Raw genomic sequence first — 27,462 nt, forward strand, 5'->3', positions numbered from 1 at the left:
AGCTGCTGGTGGCCCAAGTGAGAATCATAGAGTTGTCTAGGTTGGAAGGGATCTTTAAGATCATCGAGTCCAATCATCAACCTGACACTGCTAAAACCACCACTAAACCATGTCCCTAAGCACCATGTTTACATGTCTTTTAAGTACCTCATGGGATGGCGATTCAACCACTTCCCCGGGCAGCCTGTTCCAATGCTTGAGAAGCTTTTCGGTGAAGAAATTTTTCCTAATATCCACCCTAAACCTCCTCTGGCACAACTTAGGCCGTTTCCTCTTGTCCTATTGCCTGTTACTTGAGAGAAGAGACCGACCCCCACCTCCCTACAACCTCTTTTCAGGTAGTTCTGGAGAAACTGCACTGAGGCAAATAATCAAGCTTCAGCGTAAGTCTGTTGAGGATGATGAACTGTATCAGTAGCATGAAAATTAACCAAAAGTAAAGTTTCTCACAGTGCTTAGACTACAGTTCCCTGGCAGCTAAGGAATTAGGAAAGTAGGAACAAGGCTTGGCAGACAGGACCATGATTGGCTTTGGCCAACGTGAAGCCACAGGCTGAAGGTCAATGAAATTCTAACAGAACTGAGACCATTTGCTGGCATTTAGGCAAAGGTACACAACATTTAGTTTTTATTAGTTAAGAAGCACTATAGTAAAACACAGTGAATTTGGTTTTCCTGGGCTCATTTTCAAAGTAGCAGGTGCAAACATGACCTAACCGCTTAGCCCGTTGCTTATCACAGACCTCTCTTGGGTCAAGATACAGTAGTCACCTTAAGTAAAACACTACAAAATTTCTGAAGTGCCTGAAAATTTATATAAAAAGATAGAAATATCCGCTTTTCTCAACTTGCTCTCTGAAACTCTGAAATAGTAACTTTCAAAAAGAAAAGTGGTTTCCCTTGAAAATTCTGCCCAAAGGCTTGCATGTCAAAAGCTTTAAGTTTAACATAAAGGCACTGGAAGTTTTATCACGCATATCATGTTGTGTCTGTTCTGACTGGTCTGTGGCTAAGCAAGAGCTACCACACCAGAATGGGAAATATTTTAGTCTCTTCTTACCTGGTAGACTGGAAGTATAAGAAAACAACACTGGCACAGCTTGCCCAGAGAAGTTGTGGATGCCCCATCCCTGGAAGTGCTCAAGACCAGGCTGGATGGGGCTTTGGGTGACCTGGTCTAGTGGGAGGTGTCCCTGCCCATGGCAGGGGGGGTGGAACTGGGTGATATTTAACTAGATCAACTAGATCTCCTTCCCATCCAAACCATTGCATGATTCCATGAAAATAGTCATATTGTCATTCCAAGTAAGAATAAAAACCACTTTGAAATGTATGGAGCCCAAACCAGAAGGAATTAGCAAAACTTGGTTGAAAACAGTGTCCACTGATTGTGCCTACTGCTTGCTTAAGTGATTTGCAAGTCAGATCTAAATGAGATGCTTTGCATGTACAATATTCACTGCTGGTTTTTGTTTGGCTCTCCAAGAAGAATAACTTCAGACAATCTGCATTTATTTCAGAGAGTTTTCTTACTTTTATTAAATAACAAATGGCAATAGCCTTTGGCTGCCACTCTTGATGTGAATAATTTGAAGAGTGCGTAACTAGCTAACTTTTTAGACTTGAATCACTGGCCCAATTAGCAGGTAGGCACTTGCTTCAACAAAACTCAAAACCTATTTGGGTGCAGTAACCATGGAAATTCAAAGCTAGAGATACTTCTGAAGAATTTATGCATTATTTTGTGTTTCCAGATTTAGATTTCACTTCTGATGAATAATTTTTGTTTGCATTTGAAATGTACTGTAATAGCGTGGTGCAATCTCAAATGGCATTCTCATTTATAAAAGTACGTACCCAACACATTTTCCAGAGAGAAAAGTATGTCTGGTACAATGACATGAAAAAGCACTTTGATAACATTATTAAAAATAATTTTATTTTTACAAATAATCAGAAAATTCAAAGACTCTGGAACCTGAAGTTTGTCTCTATAGACAGTACTTGCAGTATTAAGTCCATCAATAACTGTTATTTTGATGCTATTTAAATAACAGTGGCACGTTGTTTCACTTCAGACTGACCAAGGTAACAAAGGTGTTGTATGGGTCTGACAGACTTTGGAAGGCAAGTTCAAGCCAAGCAGCTTAAGTGTTACCACTCCTAGCCTCGTGCTCCACTCTTCTGCTGCACATTTCCCTCTTAAAGCAGGGTTATATGGGTTATAAAAGAGTTCTCCAGCCATCATCCTTCGTGCCCCAGCTTGGTAAAGTAACCTACTTAACACCCAAGAAAATCATTAAGCGGATCTGATGTTCCTGCCTTAGAGACACCGACATCCCCAGGAGCTGCAAGGCAGGCTGCTAGTGAGGTGGAAGTAGCTTCAGCTCTCTGCTGTCACTGCAAGTCTGCCAAGACCCTCGCACATCTCTCTTGCTTTCTCCAGAGAAATGCCTGAACAGGGAAAAATCTAGTTTTTGTGGACAGACACAGTGAATCTTTTACATGTATCTGCTTCTAGGCATATAGTCAAATCACTATTATTAGAGATTAAAGCAAAAAGTAAATATATGAGAATGAGAGGCACACTAAAACCAAGGGGTCACATTTTCTGGTCCAGGTCTTAGAGCTCCTACAAACAACACAGAGTGCTCTAAAAACGTCTGGCTCTGGGTAGGAGACCGCTCTTTTGTTGTAAATGTGGCAGGGAAGCCATACCGGCTTCTACAAGGGAAGAGGCACTGTAGAGGTGCAGGATGTAGAGGAAAAGAAGGATGGTGGTGCACATGCAATCTGTGTAAACCACGAAAGGCTGAAGAACGCAGGAAGGGTGCCGTCCCCTCACCTCCAGGCAGTGCCAATTTGTGGCACTGTCAGGCAGGCCTAAGGAGATGGGGAAGAATAGGCACTAATTGAATAACATAAAACTATCTCCGTAGTCTAAAGCAGAACAGGCAGAAGGAAGAAAAGGATCTTTGGACAATCTGGGCAACACCGTATTTCTTTCTATTTCACTTGTGACAATGGGATCATAAGTATTGACCAGATCTGTCTCAAAAATTGAGGCAATGGCATTCTCAAGTAACTAAATCCAAAACCTTAAGAGCCAACAAATGAGTGGTGAGAATGAACTTTTTTTTTAATCAAAAAGGACGAAAAATAAGCAAGTGTATATTTACATAAAGATAGTATCTAGTGCTACCTACAGGCCTTCTAGGTATAAGCATGAAATCTTTACTAATTAATAATTCTTTTAAATATGTGAGCTCTAGGGAATCCATTCTAGTTATAACAGCAGTGGAACGTGGGGCATTTTTTTCTCTCATTAGTGAATATCAATAATTGTTATGCATGCGAATGGGACACAAAACCATCTCTGTAAGAGCAGTGCCTAACTGTTCACTGCAAGACAATGCCTTTATTGTTTGTAATTTTTTTTCAAGAGCCATTTGTGTTGTGCTCTCCCACTGAGTTTGGAAGCTTTTGTGTATTATTATCCATAAAATGCAAAATCCAGTCCACTCGGGGCTTAAAACAAGTCTCAGAGAATTTCCTGGCTTACTTCTCAGTGATGAAGGCTTTCCCCAGGAAAGTGATAAACTTCTACAATTAGCCTTTTTTATTTTAATACTCTCTGAACTGAACAGTTGGCCAAAATTTCGGTTTTATACAATTAAAAGCTCATAATGAGGCCCATTATTTCTTTATTATATTATTCGCAAAGAATACCATCAGTTCAAATTGGTCAATATATATGATTATGCCTCAGCAGTGCTTTCTACAGGGGGAAAACAGGACTGAGTAAGGACATAAGAGGATTCTCCTCCTTCCTCCACACACTAGTATTTCTAAAAAGTCACAATGGCACTTGCTACTAGTCATTTTTATGACTGAATAAATATTAATTATGTAAGCAGCAAAAAAAAAAACCAACAAACAAAGGAAGCAGCTTCCATGTTCGAAAACCCAAGCCTCTTGCAATCAATATCTTTCCTGCTACTTCTCATCTTTTTCTCCAATATATCTCTGCTCCAACCCATAGCCTTCACATCCAGCCACACTTCCAAGATGATTTCACTCCTACCTTTACTGGGCAGTGATATGTACCTGTTCTAGTTTGGAAACTGTATTGTTCCTCCATTAAACAGAATTAGGTTAACCCCTCCCTGCCTTTTTTTACCTAATTTTTTAAATGACAAATTCTGCTTACACCCAGAATTTCAACAAGTTCTTCTCCTGTGGCAATTTTTCTTTGCGAAGTCTTGTGTGAATCACAGTACGTTGTACAGCTGACACAGCTCAGTTGCAGAGGTGGTGTTGGAAAAGCAATTCAGAGTACAGAGAGCGGAAAAAAAAAAGAAGGGTGGAGCAACAAAAAACTGTCACACTAAAGCCACAATTTCCATGGGTAGCTAATTAGAATCCATTGTTAATTACATTTTGCATAGTTAATTATTTTTAAAATTAGAGTGAATCCTGTCCTTGTTAAAGCAAACAGTAACGTTTTCATTGACTTCATTAAGCTCAGAAATTCAGTCTCATATATCCTTTATTTCACCCGTCCACTGCCAACCATGCTAATTTTCAGTCCCCCAGAAAAACGGAATCCCAAAAGCTTGCTTTCCAGGTTACATCTTCCATTACAGAGAAGGAAGGTTGTTTTGCTTTCCCCAGGCCAGCCCCAGTGCTTTTATCCGGGGAGTCTCTCACTTTACAGCCCAAACCAGTCTGATCTGATTTCGTCCTACATCTCTGCACTCAACAACAATAATGAATTGTCTGTGGCTGTTCCTGTTATTTCTTTAAATTATCAATTCAAAATGATCACTTCATAAAATATTTGAGGGGGATGTTATTCTCTGACTTGCAAAGTAGCTTTGGAAATGCCAGCTTGAGTATGCTCACTAGACAGATCTTTAGAAATAAACACTATGTAAATATTCAGATATCCATTACAGACCTGTTGAAATTAAAAGTATTTGGTATAGAATAGGGGATATATCAGAAATTCAGATGGAAAATATACATATTCCATATACTAAAAAATAGCAACCTCCATAAGCTCTCTTATTGTTTTCAAATTTAATACCGTTATTAACTTAAAGCCAAGCAGAAAATGTTTGCATTTAAAAGACCTTTTCAATTATAGGACTATTCTGTATAAGATTTGCTAATAATACCATCTAAAGATATATCACAGTGCTAAACTAAGTTCATAAAACTGTTCACCTACAAATATTAGATTTGTGAAATGATCAAGATATAATTTAAAAATCCACCCAAACACCAAGGCAATGCTAACAGTGACAAAAATCAACATGATATTACACTGGAAATTGAACTATATGCTCACTATTGTACTAACCTATATATCGAGGGCAGAACAATTCTGTATTATCATAATACCATGCAAATAGATCATCAGTATTTGAATATATTCTATCTGACAGGAGGCTAGTTGCTTAGTTAGCATTTACAAATTAACCCATCAATGGGCAATGCAACATGCTTAACAATCATTTAACATGCTGGAGGGATGTTCAGTAGGCACTTTGAGCAGCAAGAACATTTTGAATTTTGAATTTAGAGAAAATAAACAAGAATGTTGCATTTTTTTACTAAATTATTATGCAAAGCATAGCTCATTGCAGAAGACTTAAAAACAAAATGGAAATTATTTGGCAAAATGCAAAAAGCATTAAATCCATTAAAGCTCTGAAATGAAAAAGTTTACGCCCTTTAGTTTGGGTAGGTGGACACAGTGGGATGAAACCTTACTAGACAGAGATGGGAACAGTATCCTTTAGCCAATAATCAAAGCATGAGAAAAGTGTCCTAATATATAAGAAGGAAGCACGATACTAATTTTAATTCTTTCCATTTAGAAGCTACCAAGTATTGAGTTTCCCCCAATGCCTGGAAGGTGGCCAAAACCACTTTAGCTTTTATACAATGCTTCATATATAGGGAAACACTTTATGAATGCTGATAGGAATCTGTACTCATTTAAGCAGGAAAGGAAGCAGTATTTCTATAAAGGATTTGTTAACCTAGAGCCATATGGTATCCTTTCATACAAAAGTGCTTCATAAGGGAAAAAAAAAAGCTTACTTTAAAAAAAAAAGGAGTTAGAACATGTTGGACTTATGCCATGTTTTGTCCTTGCTGCAGGGTGTTGGAAAAGGCATTAGCAGCGGAATAGAAAGGTCAAGGGCAGCTTGGCCAAAGCACAAGCCCAGGGATATTGGCCGGGGCAGGGGGAGGAAGGAGGGGAATCAAGACAAATTGTTAGGTCTGTCCTTAATATGCAAAATGAATACCAGCCCAAAACACCATCAGTCTACTTGGCTTACGAATGAGGCAACTGTCCACAACTGCCTTTCCACAGATGTGTAAAACCAGTTGTGGAGAATCTCTGCTGTGTTTCTCCAACGTGCCGCTTACAAAGGGAGTTTTTTGCACCTCTGTTTTGCCAATCCCTACCCCACTTACTACAATTTCAAAACCTGTTTTATCCTCAAGGGAGAATCGTGTGGTATTTCAGACATACTAATCTATATTGCGTCCTTAAAGTTTGGGGAGGAGATGCCAACAATGTCAGTGATCTAACATGAAGTAATTAGTTCAAACAGGAAAGAAAACAATCTACCAAGACAATGTGTGCTCCAGCTTGTTCCGGTGCTAGTCTTCTGTTGATTTTGCGGTATGCAGGCACAATAAACTGTTGCAACCAACAGGATTCCCACCTGTCGTCTTGTCTGCTTTCCGTACAACAGTATTAACGCCACTAAATACTACATAGCAGTTGCACCCATCTTTTAATGCTTTCTTCAGAGCCGTAGTTTTGTGTCACCTCCCAACGAGATCACAGATTTGTCTCTATGCCATGTCATTTCAACATCTCAGTTATCGGTATGTTTGAAAAATTAGACCTTGAATGTCTTTTTCGTCTCATCTCATTCATAATGCTTTGAAGAAAATGAGAGCCTGGGAAACTCCAACATTGGGCAATAAGCTGCTATGAATCTTCTCTTCCATACCAATTTCAAATTACTGTTCCATTTACAGACAGTATATAGGATTTTAACATTTATGAAACCTTTGCTATAAGGTTGTCTGACTGGTACACTATGATCGAAAGCTGGTATGTCTATGCTGTGGTGGGAAGACTCCAGCTTTACCACAAAGAAGTTCAGGGTCCTTCTACAAGATCCCTGCCACTCACACAATGGCCCCTAATAATTGTGTGCACTTTTGTCTGTGTACACACACGTTTCAAAACACTAAGTGTATGTCTTCCTCCACCACCACATGGATTCTTGCTCCTATTTCTGTCGCAGATGGACTCTAACTTTCAACATAATACATTTGAGACACCAGTGTTTTTTAAAGTTTTTAGCCTTTGTCGCTCGTACCATCAACCCTTTCAATTACTGATGGTGTTTTAAATTCTTTTCTCGAATCAAGAGAATCTCTTGATTCTCTCTGTGATATTGTTATTTATTAATGTATTATTAACATATTTATTAACAGGCTCAAGAGGACCTGAGGAAATCTGAGCTGGCTTTGAAGCTAATACGCATTTGAAATCAGAGCCAAGAGGTAAATCTAGTTTTACAACCTGTTACATTTATAATGAACTAGTTCTGGGGCTGACATTAATGAAGTTGTTTATTAATATGCTATTAATAAACAACATGTCATAAGTAAAAAGATCGCTTTACTTTTATGAGTTACACCAATCTTAAAAGCTTCCTCCTGTGTTGAGGACAGGCAGCTCCAATCCCATCTGAAATCTCCAGCTGTACTTATGTCTTGCGTGGGTAATACAACTGCAGACACAAAGTTTGATGTAGAATAAATCAGATAGAACTGATTTACAGTGGCATAAACTAGATGTAATTGGAGGGGTGTCACTGTGTTTATACATCTAAAATGTAAAAATATCACAAATAAACCTCTAGAAACATACTATTTTTATTATAATCAGTGACCTTCAATTCTCCTCCCACTTACACTGTTGTAAAATACAGGCAGGATTCATTTTGGGTAGTATCATCAATTCTAAGCTCATTCTTTGGACTACTTCTAGTGCCAGTGACAAGGGATAGGCACCTCAAATGCAACTCATTGCACCCTAAAGTGGGATGAAGGAGTTAGTTACACTCATAATACAGGCATCTCTTCACTCCCTACACAGTAAAGACAGTGAAATGAATTCTGCAGCAAAATAATAAGACTGAAAGAATGGACTTACACTGATGGTGCTGAGACTAAAATCTTATCTTGGATCTTTCAATGATCTTTAAGAAAAGTATGCAGTCCTTTTTTTTATATATAAGACGGAAGGTCACAGGACTCTGATCTCATTTCTAAAATCAATTCTGATAATAAGTTAACTCCATTCACTCCAGTTATGTTAGTCCTGTTACATTATGTTAGTGCTGGCTTACTCCCAGGAAATGTCAGACTGGATTCAGTTTGCATTTTATGTGTTGTTTTGACAGTAGAGCTCTCTGTTCAGAAAATGCTAGTTCAAAATTGTCACTACAACTTCCTTGAAGTATCAGAATAGTTTTCTAGCAGAGAATTATGCTACCCAAGTTTAAACAAATTTTAACCTAAGCCACCACAGCAAAACTAGCAATACAAATGCAATGCTTCTTGTCATAGAGGTTTTCATTGTTTAATAGTAAAATAACAAGCTAGGATATAGTATTTCACATGTACATGAAAAACAAGATAGTAAAAAAATAATTCCAAAACATATGATGACAATATATTTAACAAAACAGTTACTCAATCCAGTTGGGAACCTACTAGGGAAAAAGCACTATAGCCAGAGGTCATCATTTTTCTCAGATCTTCAAGCTGACATGAGTTTCACTAGGAGGTAACTTTTACTGAAGGCTGTTCTACAGCGAAATTCTTCTCTAACGCTGATTCTCCAGCACTGAGGAGAAGCTCCAGAAACCTCCGTTTTACAAGTTACGTTAGCACATTCTGACATTGAACCCTGGTGTGAAACCATGCTGGATTGGGGCGTTATAGCAGAATGCTCTCTGGAGTCTTCCTGCATTCCTGCTTCATTCAGTCTTTGGATGCAAAAGGAGGCTGCAAACAGAAGTGTCTGGTGTCTATATTCATTATTCATTAGCTGGTTAATTAATAGTAATTTGCTTCTATCTTTCCTTCTGGGTAACAGATACAGGAGTTACTCAGAGCACAGTCCAAAAAACCCCTTTAGGTCCTTTTAGGTCCTTTTACAAAATTCAGGGGGTTCCTCCAGCGTTTAATGCAGTGTCGTCACTAGAAGAAGAAACACTCCACAGAGCAGAGTAGATGAGATAAATCTTGACTGTCATAGAGTGAAAGCAAATTGAATTGGAAACAAAAGGGAAGAGCTAAAAAGGCCTGCCCATGGAAATGTTGCTGCACATCAACCGACTCACGCCCTAGTTTTTCACCTTTTACAGATTGTCTGGAATATTAGAGATAATGCTGAGGTAACATCCTCACCACTATGTCAATCCCCTGCCTATAAGTATAGGTAAGAGATGCTGCATATCCGTGGATGGATGTATTCTGGCACATTTTTCACATGCGCAGAAATTAGCATAAGTTTTAATTATCTTCAACATCTTGCGTAAACATATATTACATTTTAACATCCTTTACTGTTCTTTGGAGGAGTCACACGCTGTCTTAGCTTTAAGTTGGCTTCGCTGACAGAAGTCAGCGGAGCCAAAATTAGCCAACTGCTTAGTGCTTTATAAGATCAGCAACAAAGAGACCTCCAACTAATGTAAGTGTCGTAAGTGGCTTCACAGATGATACTTTAAGTGGTCAAAACTACATATGGGTAGAGGTTCTGCAGACTTGCATTCATACAAACAGCTATCATTTCAGTAGCTAACACACGGAATCACAGAATGGTTCAGGTTGGAAGGGACCTTAAAGATCACCCAGTTCCAATCCCCCTGCCATGGGCAGGGAAACCTCCCACTAGACCAGGTTGCTCAAAACCCCATCCAGCCTGGCCTTGAACACTTCCAGGGATGGGGCATCCACAGCTTCTCTGGGCAATCTGTTCCAGTGTCTCACCACCCTCACAGGAAAGAATTTCTTCCTGTTATCCAATCTAAATCTACCCTCTTCCAGTTTGAGGCCATTCCCCCTTGTCCTATCATGACGGTCCCCGATAGAGTCCCTCCCCATCCTGCCTGTAGACCCTCTTTAGGTAGTGGAAGGTCGCTATAATGTCTTCTCGGAGCCTTCTCTTCTCCAGGCTGAACAACCCCAACTCTCTCAGCCAACACATCATTGATTCCTCTGCATGTAACAATGGCTTGCTGACTGCTGACTCTGGTCAAGTGCCATTTTGGTAGCAATGAGGACATCGATACAGCTTTAATATTTTGCTGCTCTAATACAAAAAGGAAATTATTTTATTCCCAGTTCTTTTACAGCTGCTTCTGGTAAATTGGATGTATTTTAGATTACAGTGATCACAAATACATTTTGGATAGACTGTAAGTGATACTTTGCCTTACTTCACTGGCATATAGTGCCTGATATTAAATCTACATGACAGTCTTGTTAGATTAGTTTAGCTGGAAAGGGCTGCCACTGAGCTAAATTAAGTTAAGAGTTTGACCCTTACACCATTAAACATCCATCATGTAACTGCAATAAAAATTAACACATCACTAATTTTAGTATGTCTAAAATATTACTACAACAAATTACAGAATAATACTGGAAAAAGTACAAAACAAGTAACTTGGCCAATTAGTTCAGCTCTACTGTTTAGCTTTTTAGAGTTTTGTTTCAGAACTGTGCTGGTGATACAGAGTGAATATGATTTTGCATTGTAAGACTTTTTTGCCTGTTATGCAAATACTATATGCAAATTTAGCTCTCAGCAGCACCCCGTGTATTTCCTTGGCACACCCATCCTGGATGCGAGAAGAAATGACAAATGGTCTACAGCTAGTCTCCATCAACAACTCAGCTGGTAAAAAAAGTAACAAACGATCCATTTTTTCACTCATCAGTGCCATTTATAACTAAAGCATCTTGCAGAGCCATCTTAAGTACTTAACAGGATTCATCCTCTAAGGTAAAGACTATAACTCTTGAGCAGTCCTGATTATCTGTGTTTCACTCAAGTTTATTAACATGCCTCATGACTATTAGCATACCATATAGACCCCACAAGCTTTACTATATTCATCACTATAATGTACAGTAATTTGTTGTGGACTTCAATAATACTATATCAGCCAATTTCTGTTTGTTTTTTGGTTTTTTAATTTGGTGCAATTCTGAACTAAATATATATTCCTGACTTCTCCCATTTGTTTTATGGACATTAATGTAAACATTTATTTTTAAATGCATTCAAAAGCCAACGTATAACATGAGTGCAGGTAACAACCAACAAGGTTACCTTAAGCAACGAGGTTAATTAAAGTAGAAAAGAGCAGTACCAGTACAGTGATCATCAGAATGGCACTAAAGGAAAATTGAATATTGGAACTAAACAGCACAGGCCAAAACTTCTGAAGGAAAAGCAGGTTGGTAGACATCTGTTTGACCACTGTCCACTTGGGTGAGATGTTATAGCCTCTGCCTTCACAAGTCACATCATTCAAACTTTGTGAACTGTGCTACTGTACTGCTGTGTCATGGCTAAATCTGGAACAGTTTTATTGTTGCATATTTTGAACAGAACCTCTCATAAATTACTTAGATGGCTAAAAATATTCACCAAGATTTACAGTATACTGCATAAGCAGATGAATGACCTCCAGAGTACTTCGACAAAAATCAATTAAAAATTTCTGAGTTGCAGCAACCAGATGGCCAAAGCTGAGACCACATCTGGACTGCTAAAAGTTTTAAGCCAACCCTGTTATGTCAGTGTGTAAAAATATTACAAGAAAAATCCCAGATGATTTCAATGAACTTGAAAAAACCCTCTCCTGTTCTAGAATAGGCTTATTGGAGTAAAGGATCAATGCCTGGGAGAAGAGCCAGAGATTTATGCAACCGTTGCATCTGAAACTGTACAACAATTAGGGTTATCAGCTTTGTGTTTTTTGGAACTCGTCCACTTCACCATACCCAGGACATTGCGGAGATCAAGGACAGGGGAGGGTGATTTTTACCTGCCCTACCATTATTGGACAGAAGAAAGGTTTTAGGAGCTGCAGCACTGGCTGGGTGCCTTACAGATAATTAGATCCTTATTTCCAGTATTCTACCCATATATTTAGAGGTGGCATTACACTGCAGCAGTTAAAAAAATGCACTAAATAAATATACGTTGCAAAAGGCCTGTTAATACCTGAGAGACCTCCCATCATGACAAAAACAGAATGTTTCTACTATAATCGCAAAGGCGTTCCTTAGCTTCAAGTAGGTAAAAGGTATGGTGACTAGGACCCCATTTAAGTGTTGATTCAATGTCTTTCTTGTACAAGAGGTCTTCCGCCTCTCCATGCAAAAAGAGCAGCTGAAATGCTCACCTTGTGTATTTTTATTAGAAAGGGTCACAGTTGTACGTTTCCTAGAATTCAAGTACCGACACTTTTGCCCCTTTGTCCAAGACCTGTTTATGTAATTGAAAGGATGCTGGACTAGCCTGGGCCCTGGCTCAGAGACCGTGTCGCACAATGCAGCTGATTCTGTCACGAGCAAAGACCTGCCGGCCTGGAGTATGGCCAACGGGCTGAATAAAGGCCTCCTGAGAGCAGCCTGGAAGACACACAGCTCCGGGGGGCTGACCGCTCATTCTCACAGTGGGAGAGGCTCTGGGGGCAGTGGGCTTCTCTGCAGCAGAGGCAGAAGGGAGATGCTTGCCAGCGTTTCAAGTCAGCTGTGAGGCGGCCAGAATACTGGGAGATGGGGTCGAGCGACTCGGCTGCTGTAGTCCATGAGAACAAAGCTACTGAAAATGGTGCAGCAGGAAGGAATAACACAAACAAAGAGATGGCAGCGAACTACTGGCCTTACAACCAGAAAAGCCTAACAGGATATGAATTAAAATACTTCAGTGCAATTAAGGACGAAGAAAAGGAAATTGTGGCTGTAAATTACTGTACTACCCGCTTGCATAGGTGAACAGGAAAAGCTAGCCAGATACAAAGGTTTTTCTTCACTAAATGTTTTCTGATCAACTCCCACAGTGTTGCATTATTACCTTCCACATCTTAAATTAACATAACTTCTAGAACTTGCTCACGCATACAATTGTAGACCTTAATTTCAGAATTACTGCATCACCCAGTCCATTTTTCATTATAGCATAAGCTGTAAAAATTTATGCTTTTGGGATCAAATAAAAATGGCATAAAATATGTACCCAGCCCAGATGTGATGCAATCAAGAGGCAAAGGTCTATCGGGGGACCGAGTGTATCCTCCCCCAGCTCCTGGGGGTTTGGCTGCTTGTGCTCCAGGCTGATCTGAAGCGCACCTGTCCAGCCTTGAATCAGAACTGTAGGAAGCCTCGGTGGTGGGTCACCCCCCTTCTCTCAAGAGGTGCTTTTGAGATGAGACTCTTGCCCTCAGCCTCTGCCTAAGGTAGATGGCAGCTCCACCACGCCTGGCATATATCCCAATCGTCCAGACTCTGACTTGCTGTCTTGACTTTCAGGCTTTGACCTCAGACCTGGCTCACCACTATGGACTTGTCCAGTGATCTGGAGACTGTTGGATGAACTTGATTGCACTCACTCTACTATGGGACTGCACCCCTTGTCAGTGAGGTCACTGCCCCTACCTGCCTGGCTGTCATGCCACGCTCCCTTTCCTTTTACTGGGCAGCTCATGGTTGGTGCTTCCTGACCAGATCTTCTGTTGCTTCCCTTGGGAGTTTGCTCCAGCAGGTCTTCACCACAGCTAAACAAAATCAAAGAAATACACCCCTTTCTAACTAACTAGTAACTACTAATTCTTGCGGCTTTTCCCACGGAACTGAAGAACATCAATACCCCCTCACCGTGAAGGAAGGGATTATATGTTTTGATCAAATCACCCTTTGATTGCCTGTTGAGATGTCAACCAAGTTTTTGAAGTTGTTCACTCTCAGACATCTTCTTTTATCTCTCAAATAATTTACAAGCTTTTTCTACATCACTGGCTTTTCAACATGCTTTTAAAACATTATGAGCAGAGCTACACATCTTCTTTCAGTATGCTATATATAGTACATCACCCTATTCTGTGTCACATTACCTACTTCCATAAGTCCTCTTTGCTCTGGCATATCAAGGTTGCCCATTCAGGTGCTTGCCCAATAATGTGCCTAATCCTATTCACGGCAAACTTCTTCTGAGGATACACACCCTTCCTCTTCTTCCCCAGCTCCCACCCCCCTTCTGCTAGTGGTAATTTGCCTGCTCTGTTCTTCGGAAGAATATGATGAAGCCCAGATGTGGTTTAACCCCACCCAGCAACCAGAACCATGCACCTGCTCACTCAATCCCCCGAGTTTGTATGGGGGAAAGAATAGAAAGAGTAGAAGTGAGGAAAAACTTGTGTGTTGAGATAAAGGCAGTTTAATGAATAGAGCAAAAGCCGCCCACTCAAGCAAAGCAAAACAAGGAATTCATTGCCTGCTTCCCATTGGCAGGCAGGTGTTCAGCCATTCCCAGGAAAGCAGGGCTCCATCACGCATAATGGTTACTTGGGAAGGCAAACATCATCACACTGAACATCCCCCGCTTCCTTCTTCTTCCTTCAGCTTTATATACTGAGCATGACGTCACATGGTATGGAATACCCCATTGGTCAGTTGGGGTCAGCTGTCCTGGCTGTGTCTCCCATCGACTTCTTGTGCACCCGCAGCTTGCTCACTGGTGGGGCGGTGTGAGGAGCAGAAAAGGCCTTGGTTGCTTAGCAACAACCAAAAACATCAGTGCACTGTCAACACTGCTCTCATCCCTAATCCAAAACATAGCCCCACACCAGCTGCCAGCAAGAAAGTTAACTCCATCCCAGCTGAAACCATGACACCAGATTATGTGACAGGACAGGTTTCTCTGAATGATGAGAGCAGGGCACTCCTCCCATCCCGGTGTTATCTGCAGGTTTCATTATCTGTGCATTGGGAATAGTGCAGAGCCCCACTGGAGCACATCTATTCAGAGATGCCACAATGACAGCTATGTTAGTGTATATTCGTGATCTTGGTATCGCTCAGTTACACCCCAGTTATTTCGTCTGATATGTACTTGCCTAAAAACTAATTTCTGGTCACAACAAAGTCTAATCTCTTAAGAAAGTTATGTCTATTAAACATATACAATTACTTTTATCAAATTTGTCATCTCAGCAAAGATGAAGATCTGTTTTGCTTAACAAGGAATGTTTCCAAACCTCCTTACATCGATCCCTTCCTACTCTTTTGTAGTGTAATGCTGTATCAGTTTTTCTCCTGTTATTTTGCCTACAATCAATGTCAATCCAACAAACCTAATTATCCAAAAAGGGTAGATGAAATGTCCTAAGGATGAACCAACATTAACACCCCATTTTTCTTTAATTTCTACAGTATTCCCAGATGTGTTAGCATAAGCAATGCAGAGATCATCTCAAATATCTCTGTGAGAAGTTACCTAGACCTGCTGATTCCAAAGCGTCCATGGAAGGGTGATTGCAAAGACAGCCTAATTCCACATCCTTTGGCTCCTGAAAGATAAGGGCAGGGATTTTAATGATACCAGGAGGCCAGAGGAGCACTGGAGAGGGCATACAGCATGATGGGACACACGCTGCTGTTGGCTAGAACTGCTGAGATAGGCTCTGCATAGTTGAAGGACTGGAGTTTAAGTCTTCAGCCCCAAAGTGCTGAACATACGAAGCCTGTAAGAAAATGACTTCAGATAGTCATTACACACCCCGTGTCGGCACCACTGGCAGGCTGACTCCGCAGGGCCTGGGCGCAGACTCTTCGAAAGCTATATGTAGGAGACTGCCAAAGAATGTACCCCCTTTCCTACATACATTATGAACTTATTACACAAGGATAAAAGGCTTGGGGGTAACTCTTAAGAGTTTTTTCTTCTTCATCCCAGAGAAGATGGAAGTGCTGCTGCTGCGCTAGCCCCTCATCCACGGCATAGCAGGAAAGTACCTTACCTACTGCGTAGAGACAGGCCTAATAGAATTATCCACACCTGTTACCCAATATGACTTAGATTTACACTCTTAATCACAATGAAGACTAGGTTTAAATTTCTCTTCATAATGTCAGAAACTCAGCCTATTTTCCCCCACCCATTATCCTTGCAGAATCCCTTCCACTTTATCAAAACACCCACACATTTACGCTTCAGACTGATTTATTTCTTAATATTTCTTGCAGCGTCTTTAAACTACATTTCTGGACCAATGCCAGTATCAGGTGTCTCTCTAGGGAAATTAATTTAAGTCATATCCCGTCTTGTTCTTCTGCTTTTATTTCTCTATCATGCTTTTCAGAAATATGTATTCATTTGGGACTCTTTTTAGAGCTCAGTGCTCTCTGAATGTAAATCTATCTATTGTTCATCTTATCCTGGTCTCGTAACTGCAACAGCCTTTAAGAGTTAATCAAAAAAGAACAGACAATTATAATTGCAAAATTCACATTGAACATTGTCCTAATGTTTGTTAGCCTCAGCCTAAAATCATATTTAATAGTAGATGAAGTACTCCTGATTACTGTCAAAATTATCTTGAGCCTCTGAACTGGGAGATGGCAGGATCCACTTTTGGTATGAAAGCCAAAACAGTTCGAGATCTTGCCTGCTGCTCCTCTGGCTGGCTGGCAGTATAACATTTCTCTAATATTGGCAAATATTTGGCCCAAAACCACTCTGGTGCTGACTGGCCAACCTTTTTTCCCAGAAGGGGTCTCAGAAAGGGGGGGGCACCTTGTTCTCTGACTTGAGGAAGATAACAGGCTTTAGCCTCGCCTTTCATAAAGGGGCAGAGCAGAGAAGCAGCACGTGGCCTGCGTTAATCCCAGACCAGCTGCTGCTCTGGGCACCTCTCGTTCACGGTTCATGGTCCTCGACTTCACAGTTGTTGCCCTAATGCAGCGCATTTTCAGCAGCATCGGATACTGCTCCTACTCATCACACTAGAGATTGAGCCAACAAACGTAATTATTGATTTATATGTAGGATACCACCGTGAGCAGAAAAACAAATGATTCAGTGCCTCTGTCAGCATTAGCCTTATTAAAATTGTTGTATGAGTTAATTGTTACCTCCGTGCTCTCAGAGACTACTAGCTCCTTTCCCAGTCCAAGAAAGAGGACAATTATTCTAGGGGAAAAAATGGAATTTGAGGGGAAAAGGAAAAAAAGGAATTATACAAGTGGAACAAGCATTTCTCCCTTTTTCTTCATGCCTCAGGGCCACCTGGATCTCATTTCCAAGTCAACTACACTTACAGAATTTCACAGGAACTGGATTTGGAGGGGAAAGACTGTTTGTGAGGAACAGGGAAAGAACTCCTGCCTGTGGGATTGCCCTCCAGCTTTATTTTTCCAAGGGAGGAAAGGGCTATTGGAGACATGTGCTGACTCTACCTTCCAGTAAGAAGCGTCAAGGGCCATAAGTGGCTGCCCTTCCAGGCAGCGTGATTCTCTCACGTAGTGCTGTCAGGGACTCACCTGCCTGTGCTGTTTTTAGCTTCTGCTATAGATAGACCTTGCTGCTCAAAAGCTTGTCCGTTTTCTTCAGCAGCATACGCTTTTTTACTAAAAGCACACCTCCTGCAAATCCTGCTCTTTAATAGGCAGGCGAGTGCTCCAGAAAACAATTCAGCTTTGACATTTACTGGCAGCAAAGAATCCTTGAGGAGCAAGGGGATGATTAATTACCATCTAGCCCTCCTGCCTTTAGCATCCAGTCTCCTTCATGCTGCCTGTGCTCTGGACTTCGGGGAGGGGCTTGAAGGGAACCTGAACAAGTGTGAATTCCCATTTGATGCTTCCTTTCCTTAAATCTTTTCCCTTAGGCTTTAGGAATAGCAGGCTACACATATATTTGCACATGGGTTAATGCTAAAAGGAAGCATATGTATTTGCTTCTGTCTCTGTGTCTGATGCATTAATATTTTAAGCCTTAACTCTGTAACAATAGAGGTCTTCTGTTAAGTTTTCTTTGAGGCAAAAATAGCATCACAGTATTATTGCATATGGTTAAATTTGAAGTACAGGAATCTCTATCAATAAATATGACGCCCTAACTTTAACTCTGTCTCCCTCGGGTTGAGACCAAGAGTGAGAAGTTTGAGCTGAAGTGCATCATTCAAAGTTACAAGAAAGTGAAAAATGTTTACCTAGCACACATCTTAACAATTGTATGGCTGAATATTTTTTTTAGCGCAGACGAGACCATAAGCATCTTGCACATTAGTGAGCACTTACACAAAGCGAGTGGTAGAATTAGAAACACTCCTTTCTCATTTCATGAAGATTACACACAAAAGTACCAGTTAAGAGCGACAGCCTACCAGCCTCTCCTTGGAAGAGAGCAAAAGCCCCAGGAGGCAGTGGGTGCTGTAAAGCCCTGAAGGTCTTTTAGTAGAGGAGCAAGTAGATTCTTTGTTCTCCTCCAGACCTTTTACCTCCTCAGAGATACATCTAAGGGTTTATGGCCCACTTCAATGGTGTTTGCAATAGTATAGTTCACCTGTAACTGGAAGTTACAACTTCCAGTGAATGAGAAATCCTTTGAATAAATCTTATTGATTTAAGCATTAGTGAGGTAGTTGAACATAAAATAACTACTTTATGATGGCCTTAGTGTGCATGGAATGTAAATAACAAGCTGTAGGCTCCACTATCTTCATATAAATGGCACCCCTTAGAATAAACAGGTAGGTACAAGTAAAACAGGTAGGTACAAGTAGCGTTGTGTTTTGGTATGGAGATTCACAGGGTTAGGGACGTTGAATCCCATGGTTGTAGGACCATGCACAGTCCGTCTGGAGGCCAAACATTTCTCCATGGCTCAGAGGACCATGAGTCAGCCAACAGCAGGGCTGCATTTCCCTCCTTCCTCCCTTTCTCTTGAAGTAAACATGCCACAGGGCTTTTGTGTGAATCTTGCGTGTTATAGTGGAACAAGACAACTGTAAATAAGCAAGCCTTAGATCTGCTGGGTAAGTCATATTAAAAAGACTTGAAAATGTGGCCTTTGAATAGTGCCCTCCCCTCCCATTTCTCTGAGGTCTAAAAGCACCTCACAGACAGTTTTTGTGCTAACCAAGTGCAGAGTGACACGGAGAAGCGTACATGAAAACTCTCTTTTACATGACCTCTGAAGATGGCTGTGGGCCTGCGTTCTACAGAGGCAGGCTCCATGTTTTGACCAGAGTTTCTCTCCCCTCTTTATACTTGCTTCCTTCTTGCTGACTCCCTTCCTCCCTGCGTTGCCAGCAAGTCCTTTCTGCTGGTCCTTCCACGGGAGTCGTGGTCCCTCCTGCCTCCCTGCCACGACGTCTGGCATGACTGAAGCTCAGCAGCTGAGGAGGAGATAAACAGGCAGTTTTTCTTCCTGCTGCCCACTGACACGACTTTTTCATAGGTATACAACACGCAATGTTCCCACGTTGAATCATAGGCGAGTTAAAAATAATTCTGTCACGGGGATACTACTTCATAGTCATACTGGCATTCTCCATTTTCGTAGCCACGTAGCACAAGATTAAAATATATCAAGACTTGTACGAAGGCCAAAATCTTTCAGACACCTTTACCCTCCTTTTCCATGAAGGAGGGGAGGAAACCTACAAGCTAGTGTAATCAGTCTATACAGGTACAGTAAACCATGCAGTACGGAGATGGCACCTGGCCTAAATAAGCTATTCTGAAATGGCATACAAATGAGATTTATCAGGGTTCAGGGTCAGCTCTTGCCTTAGCTCCGAAGGATTTTAAATGTATTCTCTCTATGAAAAAAACATAAAGTGTTCCTTTTAGATATGCACTTAAAGAACCTATTTTTTGCATACTTTCTAAGAGCTGCCTGTGTCTTTGAGCTGCTTGAGTGAGCCAAAATTTGAAAAAATCCAGTTCAGTACTGGGCAAAGAAGGGAAGGGGACCCTGTGAATGAAGGGCTGCAACTGTCTTGAGAGCTGGAAGTATTCGCCTGATGGTTTGCAGCCCATTGCTTATCTTAAGCATTAGATTTCCTTCACTAAGTGAAGAGAAAATCATTTAAGGCATTAGAACAAGGTGTTAAATATAATACTGGCGCTCCCCTCTTTAATAACCATCCTTCCTTCCAAAATGATGGCCTACTACCCAAGAATTTAGCATAGTGCTGCTCTTCAGTGCAAGTCCCGGATTTACCAGCCCATCCTCCCATTTCCCTGGTGAGAGAGCTCCACATTGTGGGAGGAACGTGCACGGTGAGCAACAAAAATAAGGGCCGTTGAAAAGAGAAGGCATTGCACAAAATTTGCCCTGCTATTTCACTAATCACTTTTTCATGAGGGGAGCGTCAGATGAAAGCTCTAATCTCTCTCTTTTTCAAAGGGGATGGACTTAGGACAACAACATTGTTTTACTCTACTCTTCCCAAGCTTGTCAGCACTGCTAGAGAAAGATACAGCACAGAAATAGGGAAAGGCAGAGTGACCTCAGTTCAACCAGCTATATAAATACATACCCAGTTAAAATGAAGATAAGTTTAGATGTCTTGGAATCATAGACACAGATCAGCATCCAGAAGCAGCTAAATCTGAAGCTAGTAAATGTTTTCATCTTGCTGAAGCAATGATTTATTTAGAAAGTGCATGTACTAGAATTTTCTGTGCTGTCATTTCATACCTGTTTAGTTCCTTAATCCATTTTAGGCATTAAGATCTAAACTGATATATTCTAAAAGGCACGTGCTTACCTCCCTTGTTTTTAAGAAAAGGTAACAGCGGAGGCACTGGCTGTTAGTTAACTGAAATGCAGGATGTAACGGAGGCACTGGCTATTAGTTAACTGAAATGCAGGATATGAGAATCAGAATGCCATGACGTGACCTTTAAAATTAAGTTGCTCAGTACCATGAAATTTTGTTTGCATGTGGTGATTGGATGACGTTTTGTTGTGCCAATGTTGTACTTGGCAAAAATTTTAATTAAAAAAACCAAACCTGATTTCTTACACCCTGTGACAGTGGCTAGCCTATTCCCTGTGACACCTTTTCTCTTGAGGCCAAATTCTGCTACCTCTGGGTGGCACACAATTTTTACTCTGAGAATCACCCCTTCTCATCACCATATGCTGACTTACCCATTTTCTTTCTGGTTTTGAGTCTCACTTCTTTTGCAGTTCCCAATCTAATCACCTTTTTCCTGCTCACAATCCTTTCCTTCCCTCGGTGTTGACACGTGAGCCATCATCTTTTTCACTGCCCTTTAATCTTCCATTTTTATACTCCATCAAAATTTAGCAAGTGATAAACCTTCCCAATCTGACACCGCAGCTTGGGCCCATTTCCTTTTCACTTCATAGTGTGCTTAGATGCTGATCTGCTGAAAAACAGATACCGAGGCAGCATCTTACAAATAAGATGAACCTTTAATGAAAGAAAAGGCTTATATAAGGAAGGTTTGCCTCTTAGGCTGCTCAAACCAGAAATTCAATAGAATACTGTTTTCTCCCCAAACTCCTAAAGGCTGATACCTTTAAAACTATGCACAAATCAGTTTACTTTCACAGCTATTTAATTTAATCTAATACTGTAGACTAGCAATCTGCACAGAGACGGAGACCCCATCCCTCTTCTTGACAAGAAAAGCATAAGGGCCCCAGCAAGGGAGGCAGTGGGATGGACGAGCCCACGTGCCAGGTTGCCCTTGAGCGACTCGGCTAATTCAGAGAGCGACAAGGCACAGATGTGCCTAAAGGACACCTCCTTTCCTGTCATCATGTCAATGGGGCGGTCATATGGGCGATGGGGTGGTAGAGTTTCTACCAGCACAGTGGTCCTTCCCACCCCTTCTTTCTGTCTGGGATGAGGAGTGAGGCTGTAGGACACCTACCTCTGTGGACTCCTCCTCTGTGGGTAGTAAGGGAGGACGTGGCAGGGATCCTCCAAGGGTCCAGGTACACTCCTCTCTGGTGCACCAATTGCCGTTGCTGAGCAGCTGGTATCTGTTGAGGGGGTCCCTGAGTAGGCAGTGAAGATTAGCTGCATCTGACTAATAAATTCCCATACCCTTATGTTTTGCACTAGGATGATACCGGTAAGAAGGTCATTCCAACTCTGTAAAGTGTCATATAAAATCCTATTTATTAAATCTAACACTATAAAGAAAGAAAGAATAGTATAGATAATTGTATGTCCATTTAGAGGCTGGGAACCCCAAGTCATGCAGCATCAAATGGGCCTGTGATCCACGCACAGCCCACTGTGCAGACCCTGCCTGTGGGAAAGGTTACACCATTTTAGTCATTGCCGTGGGTTAACCCCAGCCAGCAGCTAGGACCAGGCAGCCGCTCGTGCAGTTCTCCCCGTGGGAGAACTTGTGGGTCGATATAAAGGCAGTTTAATAGAACAACAACAGAAAAGGAAAATAACAATAATAATGGTAATGACACAAGTCACTCTCACCACCCAGTAAATTGGTACCTTCCCAAGCGGTGATCATGAGTACCCGTCCCCCAGCCAACCATTAATATACTGAGCATGTCTCTCTGGTGCAGAATATTCCACTGGTCATTCCATCTTTCTGTCTAGGCTCCTTCTCAGCTTCTGTGGGAAGCTGAAGACAGTCCTTAAAAAATATGAACATCAGCTGGCAACAACTAAAACAATATGCATTACTGACATTCCTTTCATACCAAATCTGAAACACAGCAACCACTAGAAAGAAAATTAACTCTGTCCCAGCTGAAACCAGGACAGTCATTCAAGCTCTTATGGGATTTTCCTGAAAGAAAACAATGCTATTCATCATTTCTACTGTCAAATAGAAAGGGTGCTCACGTGATAACTTCTTGCTGCACTGGGCAATGGTTCAAGGAGCTGGGGGACAGAGGTTGCTGTGGGTGCAGGGGATGCGAAAGAAGCCTGATGGGCTGCTGTCTGCCCCTGCATGCCGACCACAGCTTTGGATGTCTGCCAGGAGCAGCAGGGGGAACCACAGGGGCAAGCCCCTATGTGCAGCCTGGGTAAGCTCTTGGGGACAGACCCTGGCACAGCCTGGGCAACAGGCTCCATGGTACTCAGCTCCAGGCTCTGGAAGACCTGAGCTAGCTGCCAGGGAGCAGCAGGAGCAGAGCTGCTCTAGAAGGGAAGGCAAGCCAGGAGCTGAGGGTGACCACAGCGCAGGCAGCGCCTTCACCAACAGGGCACAGATCCTGAGCTGGGCAAGCAGGGCAGGACGGTGACAGGCAAAGGCAAGGGGAAAAGTCAGGTCTGAGGTGAGTCTTGGAGATGCAGACAACAGTTCAGGCATGTCAGGGACCTGGCCAGGAGCACGCACTGCCGTGACATAGCTCACACCCGGGCCAGAGCTTCAGCAGAGCTTCTGCATCAATGGGCAGAGAGTGTGGGTGGAGGTCCTGGCTGAGGCTGGTCAGGACAAGGCATACCTGCAGGGGCCCTCACGGCCCTGACAGCAGTACAGTCCAGCTGTCCCACATGATATGCAGTTGTTGAAGAAAATGACAGTGCCCTACCTCTGGACCCCTAAGTCATCTTTCAATTTCTCCGAGAAGCTGAGGACCTCTGCCTCATAGTAGCACCCTTCCTGACTTTTACCCATCTCATGCGGGTGCAGTGATTCACAGCTTTATGATAAAACGTTGCTGTATCTGCATATAGTTTCACAAGAGGGCCATATTAAAATTGCATGGAAAGGCTGAATTTGGACATTTCTTGTCTGAACCATCATTGTAAATAGATTTTGTATTTAACCTGCATGGATCATCTAAACTGGCCAGACTGTCCGACTAACCAACTATAAAAATATGCATGCTACAGTTAAGTTGCTGATTCAGTTGGCAAGTGTTTGTCACACTGAAGAAAAATAGCTTCACAGCAAGAAATGTGTTCATTTAATTCTAGCATACAGGTAGGGCATCAAAGTTAATGATTACTGTTGCATTAAAGTTCAAGAAGCTATCTTGATTTCCTATTTCTTCTACATTTCAGTGTAGGAGACCTATTGCAGTAATATTTAAATGTCTGACTAGAAAGGAGTTAGAAAGCACAAAGTTTGACCCCTTCAAAATCATCATTCAGTGGAACATAGGTAAGCAACCAGAAAATACTTAGCAGAGTAAAACAGGAGAAGAATTTGAAGTTTGAAAAAAAAAAATCCAAGCAAAAAAAAAACACTAAAAAAACAGCAGAGAGGGAACTCCAGAGGAGAGAGACTCTTTCAACACTCAAGTAACGGTAAAAATCGGCAGCCAAAATGACAGTTTTCCCAGCCATTAGGTTTTGTATGAATGATGCAGATTGTAGTTCTTGTTACGTAATGACAGGAGATAGCCCTAAGGAGACAGACCTAAAGAGACAGACGGGAGATCTCTCTGATGGAGGGAGCTCCTCTGAGCACCACCCCAAAGGAGGTTGGGAGCTTACCAACAACAACACACTGAAATATTTCTACCTAAGTCACTGCTAGGCAGGGCTGACAGGCTGGACCACTGCTTAGAAGGGCCAGAGAAGATGAATGGATGCTGCCTGCAATTTCTTCAGGGTGAGCATCTGTCCCCACAGGTTCCCTAGTTCTTCCCCTGGGTACCAGCATGCTTCAGCCCCTACAGAGATATTTCCTGTGACAAAGGGAAAAACCCCTGGTATTTTATGTGCAAAGTGTCATTTGGGCATTCACATCTTGCCACGCTATTTTGGGATGCAGAGAAGTGCCACTTCCTCCTCGGCAGTGTGGGAGAAGATGCACCGAGCCAGCAGTCCTCAGATTGCTTTTCTACATCCGCCTCACCAGAATTGCACTGTGGATTTTGAGTGCTCTTCCCACATAAGAGTTGCTTTTGGATGGGTGCAAGGGGAATGCTGGCTGGAGTGCAGCAGGGGACAGGGCAGGGAGAGGGTGGAGGGAGAAGGAGGCCAAGAAGGAGCTCCTGACAGCCAGGCTGAGAAAGGCAGCAAGAGAAGTCTGTGGCTGCTGCAAGCTGCAGAGCCAAACCGGTGCCCCTCAGCAGGGACACCAGGACCAGAGACAATAGAAGAAGGCTTTTCCCGACAGCTCTCAAAATCCAGAGATTGCCACAGCCACGCTTCTTGGTGCTGCCTGTCTCCTCACCCAGAATGAACCTTTTAAGCGCTTCTTCATCTCCTGGCTCTGTTCCCAGGCCATCTTCTTGCTTTCCTCCCTCTCCTACTCATCTCTCAGCAGCTCCCCAGGGACAGGCCACCTTCCCTCACTACGAGCACCAACCATTATCAGTTTGAGAATAGCCATGCTAAAATGCCGTGTCCTCTCCAAAGATCATAAACAGTAGCCCATATCCCAGCATCCAATTAATTAATCAAGATGTACGGCTTTACCGAAGAAAATTGTTGTCAGGCAGCAAAAGAGCCAGGCAAGATAAGAAAAGCACACACACAAAAAAAAAAAAAGGCAAAATTGTTGACTCATATTAGTTATTAACTCAAGGCCTCAAGAGAAAAATACTAATGTGCAAGTTTTAACACTGAGAAAAAAACAGAAAGTAGTTAGAAGACAGCAACTCGGCAATACAGAGGATTAGCCTGCTCCAAGGAGCAACAAAGACGGGTGTTTTCCCACATGTCTTAAAACTGTGTGGCCAACGAGAACATGACACCCTGCACCGGTGTGCTGTCTCGCGCGCTAGGCATGTTAGACCTCGCTATCTTCCATGTGCTTTCACCAGTGAATAATGGCTGCGTACTCAAAAAGCTGTATACTCCTGCTCATATCGTAAGATCCTCCGTGCATGGAAAAAGATGCCCAAATGTTAGAGAACCAGTGGAAAAGAAGACTCACAGCCCAGAAACTCAGGTGGCATTTAGGTGTGCCGCTTCCTGCTCAGCATGCTGGTGTTGGCAGATCCGTATGCTTAACCTTAAGTATTGAGAAGAGCTCAGTACTGAATTTTGGAAGCTAACGGCAACGCATTCATTTCACAGTTCAGATGAGCAAGTGTTTGCCTGCATTTGCTGCTGCAAATAGCGGGTTGTTTTCTTACTTGATAAAAAAAAACTTCCATCCACTTTGTCTCAGCATCTGAGCATGGCGGTCATTTCCTCAAGCTACTGCATGGCCGTAGCCTATCTTCTAGCTGCAAGGCAAGCCATGGCTTTGATCCTGCTACTCCTGTTTTTCTCATCACATAGATCATTTGACAAAAGTTTGTGTTTTACAATAGAGGTGCCCAGGCTCTACAGGGAACAGCGCTTTTACATCCCGTTATATTGTCAGCAGCCACTTGGCCACACTCTCATTGCAAAGGCAGAAGGAAGACTGGGCTAATGCTTGGTGGACCCCCATGACTTGTGCAGGATACTTTATACGCAGAGTGCTCCCATTCCCACAGCAGGGAGCACTGGTATGGGTATAGGCACCCACAGAAAGAACCAGCCACTACCCAAAATGTGTCTCCCTCCTAAGCCGGGCAGTAGTCCTGGGCGTAGTGCAGTACTGGTGAAGTACATTTCTGGTTCCTGAGCTATGGTCGCTATTTTCCTGCTTGATACTGCAGCTGGCATATTTCCTTCTCCCTACACATCTGACCAATGCCCATCTCAAAATCCAGCTGGCTTTTTGCTTTTTGAGGAGAGGGAGCTCTGACAACGGTGGTTGAAAGCCTTCCCTGCTCTAATATGGCAGGTGTTGCTGCACCTGTCATTGTCTGAGCTCAGCTCAGAGTGCATCAGAAGAAGTTAAAAGAGAGATGGGGGGGGGGGGGGGGCGGAACCCAAAACCAAAACAGAACAAACAAACAGACAAAAGAATGATTTATTTAAAGGCCAAAAGAAGGAAGTCTCCCAAATATTAATTTTGGGGGTTGGCAGAACAGAAGTCACCCAAACAGAGTCCAAAAGAAACATTAAGGTAGAGAATTATTCTGTTCCAGCTACTGGCTAAATCACAGAGAGGAAGGAGCTTCAGACGTTCCCGCTGTTCTATTGCTGAGGTAACAATTATCTTATCTGCCTTTCACGGTGCTATTATGCAGTCAGCCTCATTTGAAGGAAAGATGTCCTGAGACAAAAGATTTAAAAATACTCTTTTGTTCCCAGGTTCCTTTTAAAAAGTTTTGGGTTGTTCTGATTCTTTTTTTTAAGTTACATTTATTTGACAAAGGAACCTCATCGTTTCATTGAGTTTAAGATGAGATCGTTAGACCCAAGACGCTATTATTTGTTACAGTCACCCATGACTCTCAACCACAAGATCCTATTTCAGCAGTGGTTATCATTAAGATCAGCATTAAAATACTTTTTATCATTAAAGCTA

The sequence above is a fragment of the Chroicocephalus ridibundus genome, chromosome 1 (assembly GCF_963924245.1).
Source record: "Chroicocephalus ridibundus chromosome 1, bChrRid1.1, whole genome shotgun sequence".
Lineage (NCBI taxonomy): Eukaryota > Metazoa > Chordata > Aves > Charadriiformes > Laridae > Chroicocephalus > Chroicocephalus ridibundus.